Source organism: Macaca mulatta, chromosome 14 (genome assembly GCF_049350105.2).
Source record: "Macaca mulatta isolate MMU2019108-1 chromosome 14, T2T-MMU8v2.0, whole genome shotgun sequence".
In the NCBI taxonomy this organism is placed as follows: domain Eukaryota; kingdom Metazoa; phylum Chordata; class Mammalia; order Primates; family Cercopithecidae; genus Macaca; species Macaca mulatta.
In genome coordinates, this window is record NC_133419.1 from 95,767,399 (window position 1) to 95,783,555 (window position 16,157).

At 34.5% G+C, this 16,157-nt stretch overlaps 1 protein-coding gene across 2 annotated transcripts in view; it reads left to right on the forward strand.

Moving 5' to 3' along the window:
- The window catches only part of KDM4D (lysine demethylase 4D), a 49,764-nt gene that overhangs the window by 1,837 nt on the left and 31,770 nt on the right, over nt 1-16,157 (forward strand). For both annotated transcript variants that reach the window (XR_013404264.1, XM_001090078.5), the window contains exon 2: nt 192-286. The gene's annotated coding sequence lies outside the window, so the exon portion shown is untranslated. The remainder of the gene's footprint in view (nt 1-191; nt 287-16,157) is intronic.

Here is a 16,157-nt window from a genome sequence, read left to right on the forward strand (position 1 = left end):
CCCTCAGTTTCCTCATCTGTAAAATGGGCGTAATTCTAGTACCTAACTTATAATACTAGTCTAAGGATTAAGTGAATTAATACTTGTAAAGTGCTTAGAACTGTCTCAGCAAATAGTACTTGCTAAATAAATGTTAGCTATTATGGTTATTAATATTATTTTTATTATTATTGTCTATCTTCCTATATTAGAACATAAGTTCCAGGAAAGCAGGAACCTTGTCTCTCTTGTTCACTGGGTGTATCCTCTGCATATAGAACAGTGCCTGGCACATAATAGGTGCTGAGTAAGTATCTGTTGAATGAATGAATGAATGAATGAATGATGCACTATCAAGTAGAGGAATGAAGTAACAATGGTGAGATGGTGACACAATTATAGGAAATACCCACAGTTTTTATGTTCTAACTGTCCTCATTAGCCTGGAGTGAATCACCTTAATGGATTTAACTCCCAGCCCACTAACTCAATCTTTTGGTTGCCAGTGGTGATCAAATAACCACCCTATAATTTCATTAACACCAATATACAGTATAGTCAATCCACAAAATTAAAAGCTTTTGACTTAAATGGTCTGAAAGTGCTAATAAGAAAATGAAACTAAAGCTTTTGACTTAAAGGGTTTGAAAGTATTAAGAAAAGGAAACTTAAGTTTACTAAAATCTTGAAATTCATCCAATCAGTTAACCTAGCTGGCAAAAATCTTATAACTTCCCAAGAATTCTTATTTTAAACCTGTTACCACAAAATCTAGTATGGCTCTTAATTCTGCCTGCCAGTCCTCTTACCCTCTCCTAATTGTTTATTTTCCCCCTCTGCAATAATATAATTTCCCACATTCCCCTTTCTTCAAGTCTATATGCCTCTTTTACTCCTTTTCCCTCCCCATTCTCTTTCCTGGTAGTAGATCTCAGTTCTCTGAGAAAATAGAAGCTCTTAAACAAAGACTTCTTATCTCCTCTTTCTGCAGATCTATTGAGCTGCCTTTGGCTATTCCTGTTTCCTCAGATTCCCATGGAGATGAGGTGACCCACATTGTCCCTTGTGCTCTGGGCCCTAATTCCTCCAGATTTCTTAGTGACTGGCATTTTGCTCTATATTTTCTGTTTCTTATGATCTATGAGACCATCCCTTTCAGATCATTTTTATCAGCTTTTCGACATGGTATAGTATATCTTAACCTTAAAAAAGGCTCTTTCATTTTAATATGCCAAAGACAGCATTTAATTAAATGTGAAAGGGATGTAGTTTGGCCCTTTATTGCAAAACGTATATTCTTATGGCAGGAGTAACACAGGAATTTCAGTTTCAAGCTTAAACAAAAATCGACACCTAAAAGGGAAAATAGAAGCCATAAAAACCTAAGAAGAAAGTTTAAGAAACTATTTATAGAACCTAGAATTTGGAAAGACCTTTCAATCAAAGCAGAACACCTTAAGAGCTTTAAAAGAAATACTTTTAAAAATTCATCTATCCAAAAATTAATTTTATAGCAGAAGATGCCAAAAACAAGTCAATAAATGCTAGATTAGCAAATTTTGTAATTCCTATAACATATAAAGGATTACTGCTACTACTAATGATACACATAAAAATCACAAACTACCCAATTAAAAAATGGGCAAAAGATATAAACAGGCCATTCTGAAAAAGCAATTTCAAATAGACAATAGTCAATAAACATGAAAGACACTCAACCTTTTAATGAGGAAAATGAAAGTAAACTAAAAATGGATTATCACGTTACAGCATCAGATTGGCAACAATTAAAAAATTAAATGACATAGTTGGATGGGATTGAGAGAAAAGGGGATCCAGTCAGACAGCGGGGGACATTGGTCCCCCATTACCCTCACAGTAAAAGCCAAGGTGTTCACAATGGTTTCCAAAGTTTTCTGTGGTCTATCCTTTCCCCTGCCTCTTTGACCTCATAACTTGCTCATGCTTTTCATGGCTACCTCCTTCCTATTGTTGCTTGGACACACACACAGCTGCTCCTGCCTTAGGGCCCTCACACTAGCTATTTTCTCCTGCCAAGGCTATTCTTCCCTGTCTTATTCAAGTCTTTGTTCAAATGGAGGCCAACCGACCTTGGGCATCTCTACTTAAAATTGCAACTGTTCTCCCTCTCTGTCCCCTAACATTCTATACTCCATATCTCCCTTCCCCTGCTTTCTTTTTATTTTTAAAAATTATATTATACATAATTACATGCCATGTATCATCTTCCATGACCCAAAATAATTTAGTTATGTGACATTTATTGTCTCTTTCTCTACTTCTTCCATGTAGAATGTAAGTTCTAAAAGGGCACAGATCTTTGTTTTGCTCAGTAATACAGGCCAAGCATTAAAACAATGCCTGGCACCGATAGCTACCCAATAAACAGTTTCCATATGAGTGAATAAAAGAAAGAATGAATGGATGAGCGAATGAATGAATGAATTAGTTTTAAGAGGAAAAAATTATGTTCTGTTGTAAAAAGTTATTGCCTTAATCTATTTTATATTTTAAAGGAAAAAAATAACTTACATTGCACTAGTCTGAAATCTTGATTTCAAATGAAGATATGATAAGACCCAGAAATACGCTTTTCTTTCGGGAGAGAATCTCTAAATGAAAAAATCATATGAGATCAGGCTTTATATGTACCATCAAAATCCTAATTAAATCAGCCCTAATCCAATCACAACTCTAATCCAGCTCTCTCCATCTCTTCTAATTGAATCACTCTCTCCAATTCTACTAAACTCTCATTCACCACGTTATTAGCCCACAAAATGTGAACATTTTCTTAAAAATGTTTATTTGTGGCTTTTAAATAGGAATACGAAAAAAACCAATGCCCACATGTCAGAAATTACATTTTAAAATAAAGTAATATAAATAATGAAATCTACTTTAAATTTTTAACCTGAAAATGACACATTTTCTAATATGAAATGCTTTCTTTGATGTTTTGACAAGTGAGAATATAAAAATAAAGTAGCTAGCCCTCTACCAACAAAATCTTCATTTTTAAGTGAAGACATTCTAAGGCTTAGATCGTTTCCTGGAGACAGCCTCAAAATGAAATATCACTTGCTGATGGTCCAGGCCAGGTTACTGGATAATATCATAAGTTAACCACCTCTCATCTAATCTAATCACATAAATACCTCACCCGCTGATCAGTGTACTACTAGGAAGACAATTAAAATCAAATGTATCAAAAATAGTTAAAACTAAAAAACTAAAATACAGAAAATAAAGAAATAGAAAAAGACATGCCAGGCAAATTCTAATTTAGAAACCTTGATGTAGCAAAATTAGTTAGCAAAAGTATTCTTTAGGTTGAATAACACTAATGGGGACAAAGAAGTGCATTTATTACGTTACGAAGAAAAATCCACTGGGAAAATTACTATCAGGGACACGTATGCAGCTGACAACATAACTTGAGAAAATATGAAGCAAAAAGGAAAAGTGACAAATCTACAATCATGGTGGGAATTTTTTAAGATAAATTTCTCTCAGATTAGTAGATCAAGCAAACAACAACATTGATCTACTATATATGTGTATACATATATATGTACATTATATATGTATGCTTATTTATATGTGCATGTAAAAAGTTCACTATAATCGGAGCAGATTATATATTATTTTCAATAAACATTGAATATTTACAAAAAGTAATGATGTATAAAGCCCCCCAAAAATTTCAACAAATGCCAATGTATGCATTTCTTTTTTTATTTTTATTTATTTATTTATTTTGAGATGGAGTCTCACTCTATTGCCCAGGCTGGAGTGCAGTGGCACAGTCTCAGCTCACTGCAACCTCCTTCTCCCAGGCTCAATGGATTCTCCTCTGTCAGCTAACCGAGTAGCTGGGATTATAGGTGTGTGCCACCATGCCTGGCTAATTTTTGTATTTTTAGTAAAGACGGAGTTTCACCATGTTGGCCAGGCTGGTCTCGAACTCCTGACCTCAAGTGATCCACCTGCCTCGGCCTTCCAAAGTGCTCAGATTAAAGGTGTGAGCCACTCCACCTGGCCCAATGTGTGCATTTCTAAATGATAATAGTCTTGTCAATTTTTGAATTTTATATAAACATTCAAAGTGTTTATGTAAATGAATATGTATTCCTTTGTGTTTTTGCTTTATTCCTCCCACTTAATGTGTGCTATCTGTAGCTCTGATATACTATTTAGAGTTTCATTGTATAAAAATACACACTATAACTTGTTAGTTCTTGTAATTATCTTTTCATTGTAGTGATATTGCAAATAATGCCACAATGAACATTTTTGTAAATGTGCAGAGATGCATGTGTGTGCATTTTTCATATATATATATTTCATCAACAGGATGAGAGTTCTTGTTCTATAATCTCACCACACTTGATATTGTCCAGCTTTTCAATTTTAACTCATTTGGTGGATGTATAGTGATATATCAGTGAGGTCTCAGTTTGCATTTCTCTGATTATTTATTCACATGTTAATTGTCCATTTGGATTTCTTCGTCTGTGAGGTATCTGTTTAAATCTTTCTCTTGAATCATCTTTTCTTTATGGATTTCTATGATTTCTTAAATTTAGGCATAGTTCTCTGTCACTTACTTGTGCTGCATATACAATTCGCCACTTCTCTGCTTCTCTTTTTGGTGTATTTTGATATACAACAATCTTTAATTTTAGAGTGGTTCAGATTATCATTCTTTTCCTTTTTGCTTAATGCATGGTATTTCTTGATTATGAATGTCCCCACTCCGGAAGTCATAATTATATTCTCAGGTATTATCTTCTAAAGGTTTCATAGCTTCACATGAAATTCATTTTTGTGCATGGCATGCTGGAAAAGAGGCCTTGAAATCCGATGGAGCAGATATTCTTACCTTGTTCCTCTTTTGTAAGAGTGACTTTGCTATTCTTGGCCCTTTGGACTTTACTATAAAATTCAGGAGCCAATTGTCAAGTTCCACAACAATACTTTTGGAATTTTAATTGTGATAACATTTAATTTACAGATTAAGAAGACATTCTTAAAAATATAATGACATTTTTACAATACTAAGTCTTCAAATCTATTAACAGGTTATATCTTTCCATTTGTTTAGGATGTCTTTAGTTTATATTAATATGCTTCTCTAAGTACATTCATATTGTTGTCTTCATAGAAATTTTGCAAATTTTTGTTAGCATTAGTCTTGTTACTTAATGCTTATGCTATTATAAATGGCATCTTCCTTAAATTTTGGTTGTCTCATTGTTGCTGGTGTATAGAAATATTATTGATTTTTTCTATGTAGCTATTTTAAATTCAGAGAACTTGCTAAGCTCTCTTATTAATTCAAATGGTCTATTCAGAGATCTTTTGGATTTTGTCGTGTGTACAATCATGTCATCTGCCAATAATGACAGCTTTGTTTCTTCCTTTTCTGTTTTCCTTGCCTCCTTATGTTGGTTAGGACTTCCAAGACAATGTTGAATAAAAATGCTGATAGCAAGCATCCTTGTCTTTTTCCTGATCTGCAAGGGGAAACTTATAACTTTCATTATTAAGTATGATTTGGCTGAAGGTTTTGGATAGATGCACTTTATTATATTAAGATTTTTGCCTACTATTTTTAATTTGCTGAAAGGATGATGAATTGATGAATTTTATCAAATACTTTCTCTGCATCTAATGAGATTCTCTTTAGTTTGTTAATATGTGCTATTATACTATTATTTTTTAAAGTTTCATCCTTTGATTACTGGAATAAACCCATCTAGGTCATGATGTATATATTGCTGGAATCAATTTGCTCAGATTTTATTTAGGATTTTTTCATCTATGTTCATAAACGAGATTGACCTATTTACTTTTCTGATAGTATCCTTGTTGGGAATTTGTACCATAAAATGAGTTGGGAAATATTCTTTCTTTTTCTATTCTCTGAGAAAATTTATCTAAGATTGGAAGTATATCTTTCTTGAATGTTTACTAAAATTTCTTGGTGTGGCCATCTGGGCCTAGAGTATATTTTCTGGGAAGAGTTTTACCTATTGCTTCAGTGTCCTTGAGGGTTATGGATATATTTATTGTTCTGTTTATTCTTTTGTCAGTATCACTGTTACATTTTTCTAAGAATTTATTTACTTCATTGAAATGTTAAACTGTATTGGCATAAAGTTGTTCATACTTCTTTGTTGTCTCTTTAAGTCTGCAGCATCTGTAGTGATGACTTCTTTATCTTTGTTGATATTGGTTAGTTGTGCCTTCTATTTTTGTTCTTTCCCATTTTCACAAGTCTTTTAAATTTTACTAGACTTTTTTTGAAAAGCCCAACTTTTGGTTTTGTTCATCATATTTTATATTGGCTTTATATTTCATCAGTTTCCGGTCTTTTATTATTTCTCTTCTTTTTCCTTCTTTGCATTACTTTTTTCTGACTTCCTCAGATGGATGCTTAGCTCATTTAGTTTTTTTAACCTTTTTCCCTTTCTTAAATATTTATTTAAATTTATAAATTTTCCTTTTAATGCTATTTAGCTGCATCCTACAAGATTTGAAATGTAGTATTTTCATTTAGTTCAAAGTATTTTCTAATTTCTATTTTTTATTTTATTCTCATTAAAGGTTTATTTAGAAATACACTTTTTATTTTATAAATTTGGGAACTTTTAATTATCTTTTTGATATTTCTCACTTCATTGTTTGTGGTCAAATAACATATTCTGACTGTTCTTGACTGACATTTGTTAGAACTTGTTTCATGGCCACAGTTATGGTCAATTTTGTAAATTTTTTTATAGAACTTGGAAAAATATATATTCTGCAGCTTGGGAGTACTGAGTTTTATATGTCTGTTGCTTTTTAACTGCTTAATCAGTAGGGTCCTGGTTTATGCCTGTCATCCTTGGGTCTCTTTTACTCTCACAAGTGTCTCAGCTTAGATGGTAAATGGTAGGATATAATTAATGTCAAAGTTTAGAGCCACTCTTATTAAAAATCTTAAATGAGTATAGAATTTCTACCAACTCAGTCAACATTGAACATTTTGCTAGAGATCGTTACTTACGACTTCCCTATTTCTAAAAAAAAAAAAAAAAAAAGTAAGATACGTGACTATTAAAAAAGAAGATATATAATTTTAATGATTTTTTCCCTAGAAAATATTATCTACATGGAAAATTCTAGAATTGATGGCCAAGCTAATAGAACTAATAGGAAATAAGAGGTACAAGGTTTGAAAAGGGATGTAAGATCAATAAATAATAAGAAAACTTACTAGAAGAAAAAATTTCCATTTACAGTACACTCAAAAAATTATAAAGTTCCTAAGGTTTTATTTAAGAAAACAGATTCATTATCTTTTTGATGCAAATCTGAAGCTTCATTGATATACACACAACAAGATCTGAATAAATGGATAAATATACCAGTAAATAGGTGGGAATGATCAATGCAGGAGCTATGAAAATATACCTCTAATTTTCCTTTAATTTCAATGCATTCCCAATTTAAATTAACAGTATTTGACAGAACCTGACAGATTTATTCTACAATGAATACTGAAGTTTCACTCTATAAATATACCCAAGATAATTTTGAAAAAAGTTGAATAAGTACATGGAGACTTGCCTTAGTAATTATCCTAAGTGTAAAGCTTTAGTAATTAAAACAATCTAACATTGGCATAGAAATGTACAAATAAATAAATGGACCAGATGAAGAGTTTAGAAAGACATCTGTCCTTACATTGTAACTTAGCATATGTGAGAAAAGGATTCCAACTGAATGGGGAAAATGGTGGCAAACAAGTGGATTTCTTTTTTAAAAAAGTTCTCTGTCTTACAATAACAACACAATATTCTAAATGGCCAAAACAAATAAAAGTGAAAAGTAAAGAAAACAATGATAAGAAAATATGATCTTTTTGACCCCAAAGAATACATGAATTACTTAAATAGTACATAAAGGCACAAATTATAATGGAAAAGATCAATAAATTTGATTACATTTAATTTTTTTCAAATATTAAGAAAACATAAACAATAAATGGAGGTAGTGTGCTGAAATAAGTTATTTGCAACAATACAATCGACATATAATTATACCAAACATTTAAAGAACTTTTAAAAATCGGTAGAAAAAGAAAACAATCTAACTGAAAACAATGGGCAAAAGATATAACGGTAATTCAGAAAACTGAAACCTACAAAAGAAATAAATCAGTGAAAAAGTACTTGACTTCACCAGTAAACAGGTCATACAATAACAACAACAACAACAACAACAACAACTGCAATAATAAAATAAAAGGAGATAAATCATTTTACCAAATTGCCAACAACTGAAAAGTTGACATTATCTAATGCACCTGGAGGTGTGGAGAAACAGAAACTCCTGTTAGTACATAGGTTAATTAGGATAGCCACTAGGTAGAGCAATTTGACATTGCCTAGTAAAATATAAAATGTTGTTTCTTTATCATTTAGAAATGATAATTCAAAGTATCTAGCCTAGATAAATTGTCACATATAAGAAAGAGAACACACACAGCACTGTAAGTTATAGGAAACACTGGAAGTTATGTAAATACCCACCAATAGGAAAGTGCTTTAATAAAATATATTTTTATAACAGACCGTATATAGTGTATGTATGTGTGTATGTATATATACATATGTGTATCTATGCATATGTGTATATGTATATATACATATGTGTATCTATGCATATGTGTATATGTATATATACATATGTGTATCTATGCATATGTGTGTATGTATATATACATATGTGTATCTATGCATATGTGTGTATGTATATATGAATATATCTTGAAACCGTTAATGTTGAATTTAAAAATTGCAGAAAATGAGGCCAGGCGTGGTGGCTTATGCCTGTAATCCCAGCACTTTGGGAGTCTGAAGCTGGCAGATTGCTTGAGCTCAGGAGTTTGAGACCAGCCTGGGCAACATGGCAAATCCCTGTCTCTACAAAAAATAGAAAAATTAACTGGGCATGGTAGCCTGCGCCTATGGTCCAAGCTACTCAAGAGGCTGAGGTGGGAGGGTGGCTTGAGCCTTGGAAAGGGAGGTTGCAGTGAGCCAAGACTGCACCACTGCACACTGAGGTTGTGGTGAGCCAAGACTGCACCACTGCACTCCACCCTGGGCAACAGAACCAGTTCCTTTCTCAGAATTAATGAATAAAAATAAAAATTGTAGAAAATGAGCATATTTAGCATAAAATTATTTATATAAAATAAAAATAGCAGGCCAGACATGGTGGCTCACACCTCTAATCCCAGCACTTTGGGAAGCCAAGGCGGGCAGATCACCTGAGGTCAGGAGTTCGAGACCAGCCTGACCAACATGGTGAAACCCCATCTCTACTAAAAAAATAAAAAAATAATTAGCCAGGTTTGATGGCAGGCACCTGTAATCCCAGCTACTCGGAAAGTTGAGGCAGGAGAATCACTTGAACCCAGGAGGCGGAGGTTGCAGTGATCTGAGATCATGCCATTGCACTCCAGCCTGGGCAACACGGCAAGACTCCGTCTCAGAAAAAGAAAAAAATAGCAGATATACAAAACAGTATTATTGATGGATACACAACACATATACGCACAAAAAGATACCCAAAGATGGGTAGCCAATTCATGACTAGTTGCTTATAGGCAGGGGTAGAGATAACAGGATTTAAGATTTGGATCAGAGAGGGAATCCCACTTCATCTGAAATATTTATTCTACTTAAAAATACTTGAAGCGGGAGCAAGATTTTTAAGGGATATCTGTTGTTACTACTTTATTCAGCATTACACTGCCAGGGTAATTAGGCAAGAAAAAGAAGATATTCAGATTGAAAAGGAAGAACTAAAACTATCTTTATTGACAGATTGCATGATCTTATATATAGAAAGTCCTAGGTAACTTGCTAAAAAGCACTAAAACTGAAAAAGAAGTCCAGCAAGGTTGCAGGATACAAGATGAATATACATAAATTGATTTCTGTGCATTAGCAGTGAACAATATGAAAACAAAATTTAGAAAACAGTTCTATTCACAATAGTGTCAAAAAGATTAAAATACTTAGGAATAATTTTAACAAAAGAAGTGCAAGACATATACTGGGAACTGGAAAATATTGTTAAGCTAAATAGAAAGACATTCCATGTCAATGGATCAGAAAACTTAATATTTTTAAGATGGTAATGCTCTACAAATTGAACTCCAGATTGATGCAATCCTACCATAATTCCTGCTGGCTTTTTTCCCCCAGAAATTAAAAATCGATCCTAAAATTCATATAGAAATATAAAGGAACCAGTATAGCCAAGACAATCTTGAAAAAAAAAAAAAGAATTTGGAGGGCTCACACTTTTCTGTTTCAGACCTTACTACAGAGCTCTAATAGACATTGCTATAAGGATAAACATGCTTCAATGGAATAGAATTGAAAGTCCAAACTAAACTCTTAGGTTTATGGTTAATTGATTTTCAACAAAAGTTTCAAGACAGTTCAATGGAGAAAGAATAACAAATGGTGCTGGAACAACTCGATATCCCCATACAAAAGAATGAACTAGGATTCCTACCTCTCAGCATACACAAAAATTAAGATTGATCGTGAGCCTGAATATGAGCTAAAACTGTAAAACACCTAGAAGAAAACAGGATAAATCTTTGTGATCTTTCACTGGGCAATAATTTCTTAGACACAAAGCCAAAAGCACAAGCAACAACAAAAATTGATAAGATGGGCTTCATCAAAATTCAATACCTGTGCACTTTGAAAGACATAGTCAAGAAAGTGAAAAGAAAACCTACAGACCTGGAGACCACATTTTCAAATCATATATTCAATAAAGGACTTGTAACCAGAACACATAATGAACTCTTGCAACTCAGTAATAAGAAAACAAATAAAGAATAAGCAAAGGATTTGAATAGAAATTTCTCCAAATAGATATATGAATGGCCAATAAGCTTAAGAAAAGATGTGCAATATCATGAGTCATTAAGGAAAGGCAAATGAAAACCACAATGAGGCCAGGCATGGTGGCTCGCACCTGTAATCCCAACATTTTGGGAGGCCAAGGTGAGAGGATTGCTTAAGCCCAGGAGTTCAAGAGCAGCCTGGGTAACATAGTGAGACCCTGTCTCCACAAAAAAATTAATAAAAAGTTAGGCATGGTGATGTGTGCCTGTTAGTTCCAGCCAGTTGGGAAACTGAGGCAGGAGGATTACCTGAACCTAGGAGGTTGAGGCTGCAGTGAGCTGTGATCATGCCACTGCACTCCAACCTGGGCAACAGAGTGAGACCCTGTCTTAAAAAACTAAAAATTAAAATCCACAAAATTACTACTTTTTACCTGCTAGAATTGCTATAATGAAAAAGACGTAAGTATTGATGTGGATGTTCAGAAATTGGAACCCTCATATATTGCTGGTTATAAATGTTACATTTACTTTGAAAAACTGTGTAGCAACTTCTTAAAACGTGAAATATGCAGTTATCACATGGTTCAGCAATTATACTCCTAGGTATCTACCCAAGATAAAAACACATTCACACATAAACTTGTACATGAATGTTCATGATAGTATTATTCATAATAGTCCCCAAATGAAAACAACCCAATTATCCATCAAATGATGAATGGATAAGTAAAATGCAGTATATCCATACCATAGATTATTATTTGGTCATAAGAAACAAAATACTGATACATACTACAGCATGGTTGAACCTCAAAAACATGTTGCATGAAAGAAGCCAGACACAAAATATTGCATGTTATATTCCATTTATATTAAATGTCCAGAGTGGGCAAATCTATACAGATAGAAAGTAGATTAGTGGTTGCCTGGAGTTAGGGGTGGAAATGGGCTGTGACTGCAAATGGAACAAGATTTGTTTTTGAAGTGATAGAAGTATTCTAAAACTAGGTTTTGGCTATGGTCACACAGCACTGTAAATATACTAAAAACCATTGAAGTGTACACTTAAAATTGATGAATTTCGTGTTGTGTAAATTATATCTCAATAAAGTTGTTTAAAAACTACTTGAAGCAAATTTGATAAAATATTAAGGTTTCAGTTCTGGCTGGTTGGAATGCAGGTTTTTGTTTCTCAAAACAAAAACTCAGACACCACAAATTCAGGCCCCAATATGAAAGGAGATGAACATATAAATGTAGAGTCTTTTCATTATAGTCTTACGTTCAACTACTGACAGGTGCCCCCATCTTCAAAGGAAATGAATAGGTTCTTGTCGGAGCACTCTCAGTGATGCCTACCAGTCATATGTAGCAAACGCAACTCTTTAGTACCTGACTCAAATACAAGCCAAGAATAACTAGACATACGAGGAAAACGTTTAACATGAAAGACAGAAACCAAGACATCGTGGAAGGGTGAACTCAGAGGAAACAGACACAATGTAGAGAGCAAATAAAACTTAAAAATTCTTATAATACTTAGAGAAGAGAAAATCTGCAGCCATGGAAATTTTCAGAAATATATAATGAAAGGAATATTCAGAGAACAAAAAAAATTACTGGAAATTAAAAATAATTTTCAGAAGGTTTGGAAGATAATAACAAAAGAAAAAGCATTAGGAAATGGAGGGTAAAGAAAATTAGAGAATCAATTGAGAGGTTGCTGTCTAACGGTATTTGCTGTCTAATGGTATTTCCAGAGAAGAAGAAAAGTGAAAATGTAGAAAGGAATGTCAAAGGAATGATGTAAGACAATTTCACATCAAGGAACAACATGAGTTTCTATAATTATAGCACAATAATTGACAAAGAAGACTTACCAATTATATCTTAATGAAATCTTAGAAAACAAGGAACAGAAGAATACCCTAATAGTGTTCAGAGAGTAAAGACAGATTACAAAAAGGAACAGAAAACAGGTTTTGGATTTTTGGAAGGTGGAATTCAGCAGAACAATGTCTTGAAAATCCTGAAAGAAAAGCACGAGGATAGAACAAAGACATTTTCAGACTCAGACATGCATACTTTGGGAGAGATATGTGATATTTGTGGCCATCCAATAACTTTAAATTCCCTTTTTATTTTTCGGTAAACCTCCAACTTTATGATCCCTGCCTCACCAAGGTCAGAGCCAGAACTCAATTATCCAGAATCTATTGCAGTGAAGACATAGAGATATGACCTAGACTCTTCCAATCAGACATTCCCATGGAGGACTATAATGTAAAGAAATATGAGGAAGTAGATTTCATGACAGATCTGTTCCTGGAGAAGGGTAGTGACAGACGGTGACCTTTCAGAGGCAGCAGTAGCTTAGACTCTAATTGGAAATGTCCCTTGCCCAGAGTCTTTGGTGCCTTTGACCAGAGGATGTATAGGAATGCCTAACTATTGTTTGTTGAGTAATCTGGATATTGTTCCTGGATACACAGGCTCCAATCCTTAGTCTCTGGTCCTGCTGAAGATTCTGTGAGCTACTTAATAATCTCTAATGAAGCTTCTAAGGATCCTTCTGGTAGATATGCTTTACCAACACAAGGGAGTAAACCAGAAAGGAGACTTGAGATGGGGGGAGTCAGGATTTAACATAATAGAGAGGGAAAGGGAACCCCTAGGATTACAATGACTAGAAACCTCAAAATGCAGGTCATGCAACAACCTGAAGACAAGAATCAGCCTAGACTGAAGTAAGCATCTGAGGGCTCCAGTAAGAATATTTCTGAGAAAAGAAATCTGGTTCAGTACCAGATGTATTTTATGCATTTAGAAGAGATTTACCTTTCTGGAAATGAATCTGGGAATGAATTAATATAAAGTGTAAAGTCAAGCAAATGAAAGAATGAGACAATTATTAACTACTGGATAAATAAAAATTTATACACATATATAGAATTCACTTTAAGCCAAAGGGGATTTTTTTAAAAAGTTAAAAAAGTTACTGACTAGTTTACAGAATCTCTGGGAGAGTCCATGTAAGTCCAAACTTACATGCTACTCAAGACATGTATTTAAAATGTATTGACAGTCCAAAGAAGCATATATTAGATAATCCTTAAAACTCAATAGAGTGGTGTGTCCTTGTAGATGGATTCAGGAAGACTTCTGGCTCCTGCCTCTCTCTGCTGCCAGATAGCACTGTTACTGCTGCAGTATCCATGCAGTAGATGAAAATAAAGATGATCTGAATGAGGCTAATAATCCCATGTTCAATTTATTATATGTCACAATGAAATAATAAAGCTGCCCTTAAGATGCTGGATTTAAAGGCCAAGTCCCAAACTTTGGGTTTTAGGTCACAATTTAATCTATGCAGTCCGTGCCTGATACTTGCTGCCGTGTGTCTTTCTCCTTTATATCCAGACTCCTCTAGATGTTCATAAAAAGAAGTCCACACCAAATACTGGCATTTGTAGGCACAAAAGGTATAGGAAAAGTTGCCTTTAACCATCTTTTTCTTCCTTTCCTCTCCTTTTCCTCCCTCCCTCCTTCACTCCCTCCCTCCCTTCCTTCCTTCCCTTTCTTCCTTTTTTTTTTTTTTGGACTGTTTCACTCTTCTTGCCCAGGCTGGAGTGCAATGGTGCGATCTCGGCTCACTGCAGCCTCTACCTCCCAGGTTCAAGTGATTCTCCTGCCTCAGCCTCCCGAGTATCTGGGATTACAGGCCACCACCACGTCTGGCTAATTTTTGTATTTTAAGTAGACAGGATTTCACCATGTTGGCCAGACTGATCTTGAACTCCTCACCTCAGGTATCCTGCCCACTTTGGCCTCCCAAAGTGCTGGGATTACAGGCGTGAGCTACCACGCCCACCTTTACCTTCCTTTTCTCATGCAGCTTATCAAGAAGGGTCTATCAAAGCGTTTGAGTCAGAGACATGTAGATATTTTGGAGAGAGAAGCAAGCACATCTCATGGAAGAGACTTATTCCCTAAAGACAAGTGCCCATTAGAGATGACAGCTGCTTGTCAAGTAAGACACATTCTGGAGAGCTGCCACCTCAACAGCTTGTATTAAGCACCAAATAAATGTAGCACTCGTGGAGTATAGAAGATAGAATTCTCACCAAGGTCTGAGGTTGGTATAGAAAGATCCCTGTTGTGGAGAGCCTCAGATTGGTCTGGAAGGCAGAGTTTATAACTTAGAAAAGAGAAGGAAGAGATAAGTGAAGCAAGGGAAGAAAAGCATAGAGTCAAGAACAAGGATTAGGAGTATTTGATTAGAACTAAATTTCTATAAGAAAATTGAGATAAATTTGGGAAATAAGAAGCAATAAAGATGTGGTTTAAACACAATCATTTACTTTGTTCCTTTCCAAACCTCACTAAAGTGACAGTAACAGGGTTTTTGTTTTAAGAAGTGAACTTACAAAGACAGAAAATGGTAAAGGAAAACAGGTAGTGGCCAGTTTTGGAAATTGGAAAGCAGATGGACAAGTATAAACTGATTTATCAAACACCAGAAAGTTGAGTCCTAAATTGGCAACGAGGAAAGCCAAGAAACAACACAATTGTCTCTACAGAATCCAAAAGGCTTAGGATGTCATGGCATTGGGTACCTCTGGGAGTGACAGTTAAAATGAGGCTAAGGAGAATTTGTTGAAAGTCTGTCTAACAAAATAGAGCCCTAGGTTCCCACCCTCCTCTAAGCAGCTGGATAAACTGTGTCTCTTACACCCTGGCAGAAGACTGAGCTTCATTTTCTAGAGTAGGAAAAAAAGGTGGCCTCTGGAGTGGGAATTTCCAGATACTTTTGAGAGTGTGGTTGTCATAGGGAAAATAAGTTGATAAAGTGAACTGTACAAGTAGGGTACTTTTAGAAATGTGTAGCCTCTTTTGCCATTTGGTAGGAAAGTCAGACCTGTACCCTCCAGGAGAAAGATTGAGGCATCTTTTGTGTTGAGTATGACCAGCTCTAGAAATACCAGTGTTATGAGTTCACCTAGGAAACAGCCCAGTTAGAATATCATGCAGGGAAGCATAATCAATAAAACCATTCATGTACCCTGAGCTTCTAATCTGCCTTTTTTTTGTGCTGTACTTTTATATATAAGGCAATTACTAAAGGTCAGCAGACATTGAGGAAAGCCTTAGGTGAAAGCAAAAAAAAGAAAGATAAAATGGACAAAAGGCGATTTCAAAGAAACAGACCATGCAGGGAGAAAAACAAAAT